Consider the following 8,461-nt stretch of genomic DNA (forward strand, 5'->3'; position numbering starts at 1 on the left):
AAAAAGCAAGTATATTCACAGATCATTGTTCTGAGTATTGGGCCATTAAGTCCCTTGAATACTACTAATGGCTCTCACTTAACCATGACTACGTTAGCCACACCTCATATTTCTAACTTCACATTCAGGAATGATGCATGCATACAAATGGGATAATCATAGTCAATAGATTACAGACTTTCTAATGATATCTCACAAGAAGTACCTTGCATAGAGCATAGTCCAATTATGACATATTCACATTCCTGTAAAGAATATGGAATGCCTTATCATGGAGGGATGGAAAGCAAAGTGATGTGGCTGGGAGCTGATGGAGCTGAGCCAAGCAGAGCAGGCTGGGTCCATATTCCTTCCCCCAAAGCCTCTCCCCAAAATGACATGGGCCAGGGGATTAGTGTGAGGCCTGTCGCTGGCAGCAGGGGGTTGGCTCACCCCTGCACTCAGTGGTGGCAGCAGTGTGACTCCAGTCCAGTCTGCCTGCTCCCAGCCACATCTCTCTGCTTCTCACCACCAATAAGCTTGGGGGTGGGGGTGATCCAACCCCATCCCCCAAGTGATATAGCTGGTAGTTGAGGAAGTGGAGGGGGCTAGATTGCTCTGTTTCCCACTGCTGGTAAGTGTGGGGGAACAATCCCACCCCTTCCTTCAAAGGCCCTCCCCCAAATAACAAGTCTGGGAGTCAGTATGTGTGGGGCTGAGCCTGACCCCTGCCATTGGTGTGAGGCTGCCTGCTAGTCCTCTGGGCCACATCACAAGGTGGGGCCTGGGGCAGAGTGCATGATTGTCCTGGGCCTGCAGCCCTCTAGAGACAGCCCAGGGTAGAGTTTCCAACTGTCTTATGCAAATCCAAAGACCCTTTGACTGCCCCCTGCCTCACCTGTTCCCTGAGGCAATGCTCTTGTCCTTCCCCTTCTTTGAGTCTCCCCCCCATCACTCCATCTCCCCTCAGTTGCTCACATTCCCCACCTTCACTCACTTTCTCCAGGCTGGGGCAGAGAGTTAGGGTGCAGGAGGGGTTTTGGGGTCAGTGCTTACCTTACACAGCTCCCAAAAGCAACCAGCACATCCCTCTGGTAATGGCTCCTAGATGGGGTAGGGGTAGGGGCTTTCTGCATGCTGCTGCCCACAGGCTCCACCCCTGCAGCTCCCATTGGTCATAATTCCTGGCCAATGGGAGTTCCAGAGTTGGAGCTCAGTGCAGGGGCAGCACATGGAGACCCTACATCCAAGGGGTTGCAGGGCTGTGCTGATTAGGGATGTGAATAGGTAACCCTGCCCCCATCTTTTCCAGCCCCTACACCACACCGGCCCTGTCCCCACTCCACCCTTTCCAAATTCCTGTCCTGCCTCTTTCCGCCTATGCTCCACCCCATCCCAACCCCCCAAACCTGCACCACTGCCCTGCCTGTTTCTGGCTTCTACCACCTCCCCCAAGTGACACCAAGAACTGGATGTGGGGTGGAGAGGGGCAGAGTGGAGTGGGGCGGGCTGGGGCCAGGTCGCTCAGCAACTGGTGCCTGGCTCTCTACTAGCCCCACAGGTCCCCCTGAAGTACAGGGCCCTGCAAAGCACAAGGCCCAGGGTGGTTGCCCCAGTCTGTCCTCTGGGCAGGACAGCTCTGCTTGGTTTCATTCTGGGCACCACCCAAAATTATACAAATCGGGTACCCATGGTCATTACAGCAAATGGAAGCAGAGAGCCATGAAATAACCTGCTGCTCTGTGCAATCTGCCTAGGAAAGGGCCTCAGCTTTTCTTAGGGAAGAGTGGCTAAGCCCACCTGCAGCCCAAAAAGAGACACAGCTTCTGAAAACCAAGGTCACTGTCCAGCAAGTACCAAGGTGCTGCTGTCATCCCATTGCAAGTTTTCCCAGGCAATGCAAGAGTCGCTGCACTTTTCTCCGGTAAGTACTATTGGGGGTGGGGGTTTTTACAGTGTTTTCAGGCTCAACTAAGCAGCCACTAGTTAGCACTGTTGCTCCATTGGAGAGGCCAATGAAAAGAACTGTGTGATGAACAGCAGCAGTAGTAGTGCCCATCAACAAACAGAACAGATTTTAAGAGAACTCTTGTCTGATATATATTAACTAATACATTGTACTCAGAGAGCAGTGCTGGCTAACTGTATTGGTCCAGCTATCATTAATCAAGGACTATCATTGGCCAGGAAATTATCTTAAATAGTGTTTGCTGCCTATGTGCCCTTTGTTATGCCTAATATACATTTTCTAATTATCATCAGGCCCATCTGAGCTCTGGCAATAAGATGTGCATCCTCCTTCTTAGTTTGCAACTCTGCCCTGAGAGAGTTAAAAGTATGGCCCAAATAGTCAAAATTACAAAACGCAAATTGTGCATGCTAGTAATCCTAGTACCTCTGCATCCTAGTAATTGTGCATGTAAGTAACCAGGCAGATATTTTGCTAGTGGTTTGCATGAAGAATTAGAATGATTCATGAACCCAGCAAATGAATAAACAAATGATATGCATGCTGCTTTCATGCACAGTTCTTAACTTTTAGAAAAGCTTAACTGTGTGTATACATTCCATTCTTGTTTAAATTGTATCACTGACATAAAGGCAGCACAACCTGCGAAACATTGATGAAAAAATTGCTTTTGAAAAATTCAGAGTGATTTGCAAAGTAATGCACAGCAAAAACCTTCACCACGACAACAAGATTACTTCAAATTGTCTAAAAGGGAATTCAGAATGAAGGTGTTTTCTTTTATGTAAATGACACTTTGGAGGGTTGCTTTTTCAGTACTTTGAGGCAGTGATAACTGGTGTGCATGACAGCAGGTGAGAACTGATGCTCTGAGGCTTTAACAGAAATGTAGCCCAGGCAGAATTTATTGATACAGAGACACAAAAACTTGGCATTGGAAATATTACAGTGGGGCAAAAGGAAAATTGAAATCCTGAAACTTTGCCACTCTGTAGCTTTTAAAAAGTTGCAGAAGTTTTGAAAAATTAGGGTGGAAGAAAGGAAAAGACATCTCCCTCTACCCCCACAAAATAACCCAACAAAATACCCCCAAAGGAACCCTGGATAATATTCTGTGTATTGCACTGGCAAAAAGCAAAAAAGGGGGAGGGGGAAGAAATATAAAATCTGATATTTTAAAACTAGTTTGCAAAAAATTAGAAAACAAATATTCAAAACTGTTCCTCTTTGAACTCTGTGAAATGGGAAAAGTTTTGAATCCTCACATTTTTTGACAGCCTCACATAGAGGCTTTTACAGTCAGTAGCAGCATGCAATCATACTCTGAGACGGTCTGCTGGTGGGTTAGCACTGGCACAGTTGCACTGCTAGGACAGGCAGAGATTGTTGCAATGCAGATGTTAGTGAGAAGGGCTGAGGGAAGTTTGGGTTGAACAGAAACCGTGGTGAAAGGTGAGGCTGAGATTTTTTTTTTCCTGTGACTGCTTGTTTTGTGGAGAAAACTCTTTCTAGAAAAGACGCCTGAGAAATAGCAAAGGGCCATTGAAGATGATAACTCAGTTGAAAGGCTCTGAAGAGAAAACAGGCAAAGTAGCCAAAGCAAAAGTAACCCTATTTATGTATTTATTTATTTAAATAAAAGAACAAGAGGGAGCTTTGTCTAACTATTGTGCCACACAAAATATCCCAGCAGATTTAGCAGCAGCAGCAAAATACTTTCCTGCTGTGTTTGCAGCAGCAACAATTAGAAAACACACCAGAGGGTCATCTACACATTACATAGGGGTTAACACCCTGAAAAATAAGCAATTAGTTCTTTTATGTTGAGGGAATATGATAAATTCTTTGGAATGGATTAGGAGGGGGGTTCTGGGTCTGTGTTCTCATCTCTGACTCTTCCCATGAACTCCGAAGTGGCAAGGGAAAATGGTTCCATTCTGTAGTCCCGCAAGAGTTTTTTCACTATTAGCTAATCCAGAAAGAACATTATGCCAGGGATTTTTTTAAATCTGAGCACGTTGTGATGGGGACACCCCGCCCCCGGTGCAACCTGGGACTGTGGGACCCGTATATCCCCTTAACTCTCTCTAGCTGGGCTGTCTCATGTAATGCTTTGCTAGTGACCAGTAGCATATGCTCCAGGCATTGCTATCACTCAAAACAACTGCATGTGGAGCACCACACGCAGCTGCTAGATTGAATGAATTCTCCTAGAGCCACTCTTGAATATCTCAGAGTAAGGCACCAGAGCCAAATCCCCCCAGCTCCCAGCGCTATATACCCCAGGGGCATACTGTCTAATTTGTTAACTAGTTTACTACTTCATCAATAGAAAGTGGATATACACCAGCTTTTATAAAACCTGAGCAAACACTTCATACAAACTCACTGGTAAAGATAAACAATAAAAGAAGTGTTAGGCAAAAAGTCAGAGTAGTTACCAAAAGAAAAGAAAATATAAACATGTAGTCTACATTCTCAGTCCTATTAGATTTGGCAACAACTAGATCAAGCAGCGGTTTTCTCACCCCACTGGATATTGCAACCCGTACTAGACAGATTTCACCCCTGAAATCTGGCCAGTCCCTTCAGTTGGAATCTTTAGTCTTCTCAGTATTCCAGTTGCTTGCAGCATAGGTGGGCGAAGGAGAAAGACCACACATGGGCCCCTGTGTTTGTTTTTAGTTCAGATGCTTGAAGAATACACATGTCTGGTAGGCACTCCTGAGTCCCGAAGCAAGGTTGAGCAATCCCTTTGGTGCAGTCTCATGCAGGTGATTCATTGAATTGTGGCTCCCTGGTTGGATGCTGGCTGGTGAGGTCTGTTCCACAGCACCTACCTCAGTCTATCCCCTGCTTAGCTTAAGGCAGTCTTCCAAACCATGAATTAATCTTGTTTTTCTCCTCTTTGTTCTCTCTACAATCCTGAATACCATATTTTAAAGCCAAGCAAAGTGTATACAATATACTAGGTGGGGTATGTTTGGTTCTCTGATTTGAAATGTTTTCCTTTGCATTTCTTATAGCTGTACTTTACAGTAGTGATAGACCTCCGTGGTTTGGAAGCCAAATTAGCAGGAACACACAATGAGTCATATTCCCCACTATGCCCATTAAGCTATGATAATAGATGCATGATGTGTTGTGTATCTTCTTTCTCTTTGCTTGGCTCACATCAAGAGGAGAATGATAAACACTGATAAGTTTGCAGTGATAAACCCCCATCTCTGCCAGTTTCACCAGGCAAATGACCTGCTGGGCTTCCCTTACTGTACTTGGATCCCCTTTTAATTTGAACACAAAGTCCCACAAGATCTCAGATAAGACAGATAAAACAAGATAATCAAAACCAAAGCTGAAGGACTTTGAAAATGAACATATGCAACAGCTATACTTGGATCCATTTGTTTCAGCATTTAGTAACAAGGTTATCTTAGAAGAAAGAATTACATTCCATTTTAGAAGAAAGCTAGTTAAATATTGAGGTGTTTAAAACAGGGGATTTATGCACACATTTTTTGTTATAATGAACAAAAGATGTATACACCTCCTGCCCTATTTTCAGACTCAAAGTCTGGGGGAGGCTAAAAAGCTGTGGGGCTTAGAAGGGGGCAGGCAGAGTTTGTCACTTTCATTTCTAAGAAAACAATAGACGTCTCACTTTTTTCAGGCCCCCCTGGAAGCACTGACCATTAGGCTATCTAATCAGACAACTTAATAATAACAGGTAATCAATTTTCATTTAGTTACCTCTATACTAAGCCTATGTAAAAATGGTAGAAAAAAAATAACCATTGTATTTACAGGGAAACATAACAGAGACATGCCCAAGGGTTTGGAAGTAGAGAAGAAAAGTGGAATAAGTAAAGTTCCATTACATAAACACTTCTAACTCAGAAAGACCAGAGAAGACTCCATCTTTAAATCTTGCCTTTGATGTATTATCTACAACTTCTGTTAGACTACTGGTGTGCTAAGACTATTGTCTATCATGCTCGCCAATATTGTCTCATTGTTGGCTTGTATTGCGTTTCTTTCTTTCCACCTGTTGTTGCTTGTACTACACTTAAATGATAAGCTTTTTGGGGCAGAAACTGTCTTTATATTGTGTGCCTACAGCACTTAGCTCAATAGGGTTCTGCTGCAGGACTAACACTTGGAGGTGCTACACAGTATAAATAATAAGAGCAGCAGAACAACAATGGAAAACTTCACCACATTCTGCTCACCAGGAAAAACTTGGCTATCTCTCCAGAAAGATGCTAGTGAGCACCTTGTGATGGGTTAAATCACAGAGGCTCCCCTGGGGTTCTGATCCAGCCACTGATGCCTGCCTTCCTCCCCAGTGGGGCTCCTCACCACCCTTTCCTGCTGGGCCAGAAGCTTTGGACTCCCCCAGCCAAAGCACAGAATTGATGTTACCTGTCCCCCTCCCCTTCTCCAGAACAACACACAATGAACCAGCTCAGCTCTGGGAGGGCTCAGTTGTAAGATCACAGCACCCAGGAAACCAATCCCCAAAAGGTGCCAACTCCCCAAATAAACCCATCTTACTCTGTATAAAAGTTTTACACAGAGAAAGCTCATAAGGTCCACCCCCTTCATCAATGAAAGGGAGATATGCACAGTGGTTGCTGCTCCCCAGGTAACAATTACTTACACTGGATTTGATAATAAACAAACGTGTTTTTATTAAGTACAAAAAGTAGGATTTAAGTGGGTGCAAGTGAAAATAGTCAGATCAAACTAAATAACTAAGTTAAAATAAATAAAACATGCCAGTTAATCTTATTCCACTAAGAAACTTTTTTCATGAAAATTCTTACCCTAAACAGTACTTAACATCTCTTTCACAAGCTAAACAGCCTCCTAGCTTGGGCCCAATCTTTCCCCCTGGTCAGTGTTAGATATTTCCAGAAGATATCTTAGATAGTAAGATGGGGGTGGGGCAGCAGGGGAGGGAGACCTCCTGATGTAATTGCAAGTGCCCCTATTGTTTGGTTTCCCTCTCTTATACTCCTTTTGCCCAAAGTGGTAATTTTTGTGCTCTGTTTAAACTTTTCTCACCTCAAATAGACAAATACAGGATCCACAATGGGTTCCAGAATCAGGTGACCTGGCCACATGTCTTTCTGGGACAAACCACAGTTTGGGCTTACAAGACAAACAAGACTATTCACAGGAAAACTTAAAAAAAACGAATAAGTCTGGTAGCACTTTAAAGATTAACAAAACATGTAGATGGCATCATGAGCTTTCGTGGGCACAGCCCACTTCTTCAGATGACCGGAGTGTTGGATGTCCAGAACTAAAATAAATAGGGAAAAGGGGCATAGGGGGCAGAGAAGGAAAAAAAGGGAGGGGGGAACAAGAAGAGGTAGTGGGTATAAAAATATCAAGGGGAAAGACAAGCTGGAATGTAACAGGAAAAACAAATAGTCATACTGCATCTAAAGACTGGATAGTCAAAAGAGGCAGATAAGAACCATTAGTAGTCAATAGAGAAGAGGAGTACTAACAGCAGACACAATACAGACAAAGAACCATTGGCACCTTCATTGTTTGGTAGGTTGATAATGTCCCAGCCATCTGGTATCTTTATTTAATCCATTAGCATGAGTATCAAACTTGTGAATGAATTGTAGTTCCAGTCCTTCCCTGTGTATTTGGCTTGTAGAATGGATCTGTAACAAAACAGCCACTTGAAGATCTGTTAATTAATGTCCAGGTAGATTGAAGTGTGCCCCAACAGGTTTCTGTATGTTCCCTTTACGTATAGCTGATTTGTGTCCATTAATTCTTTCCTGTAGGGACTGTCCAGTTTGTCCAATATATATTGCAGTGGGGCATTGCTGGCATTTGATGACATCAATTACATTCCTGGATATGCAGTTAAATGAACCTCTGATTTGGTGGCTTATGTGGTTGGCTCCAGTAATGAATTTGCTTGTATAGATATGTGGGCGGAGTTGGCATTACAGCTGATTACAGGGCTGGGTTCCTGGGTGTTTATGATGTAATTGTGTAGCATGGCTACTGGAGAGAATTTGTTTCAGGTTAGGAGGTTGTCTGTAAGCAAGAATAGGCCTTTTCCCCAAGGCCTCTGAGAGTGAAGGATCATTTTCCAAGATAGGTGGTTCATGCTAATTGATTAAATAAATATACCAGATGTCTGGGACATTATCAACCTATCAAACAATGAAAGTGCCAATAACTCTTTGTCTGTATGGATATGTCTATACTACAGCATTATTCAAAATAGTTAATTCAAAATAAAATATTTAGAAATAACCCATCTACACACAAAATGCATTTCAAAATAGTGTTTTGCTATTTGGAAATAGCACATCCACACTGATTGGACGCTGAATCGCATTTAAGGGCAGCTGAATGGTTCCAGCAGAGCATCAGGTCACTAGTTGCTTTGTGTGGCTGCTGCCTGAGGCTATCTGAGGCTTGTGCTTAAAGGGACCCTCCTGCACAGCTGGTTCTCAGCTTTCCCTGCTTGCTTGC

General features: G+C 43.6%; 1 long non-coding RNA gene across 1 annotated transcript; it reads left to right on the forward strand.

Annotated features, from left to right (window-relative positions):
* Nucleotides 1–292: 292 nt before the first annotated feature.
* Nucleotides 293–5,973, forward strand: LOC112543848 (uncharacterized). Its single transcript, XR_003087115.2, has 4 exons — nucleotides 293–613; nucleotides 1,737–1,903; nucleotides 5,619–5,675; nucleotides 5,755–5,973. It is a non-coding gene; the product is annotated as an uncharacterized LOC112543848 (long non-coding RNA).
* The last annotated feature ends 2,488 nt before the right edge of the window (nucleotides 5,974–8,461 follow it).

Source organism: Pelodiscus sinensis, chromosome 1 (genome assembly GCF_049634645.1).
Source record: "Pelodiscus sinensis isolate JC-2024 chromosome 1, ASM4963464v1, whole genome shotgun sequence".
In the NCBI taxonomy this organism is placed as follows: domain Eukaryota; kingdom Metazoa; phylum Chordata; order Testudines; family Trionychidae; genus Pelodiscus; species Pelodiscus sinensis.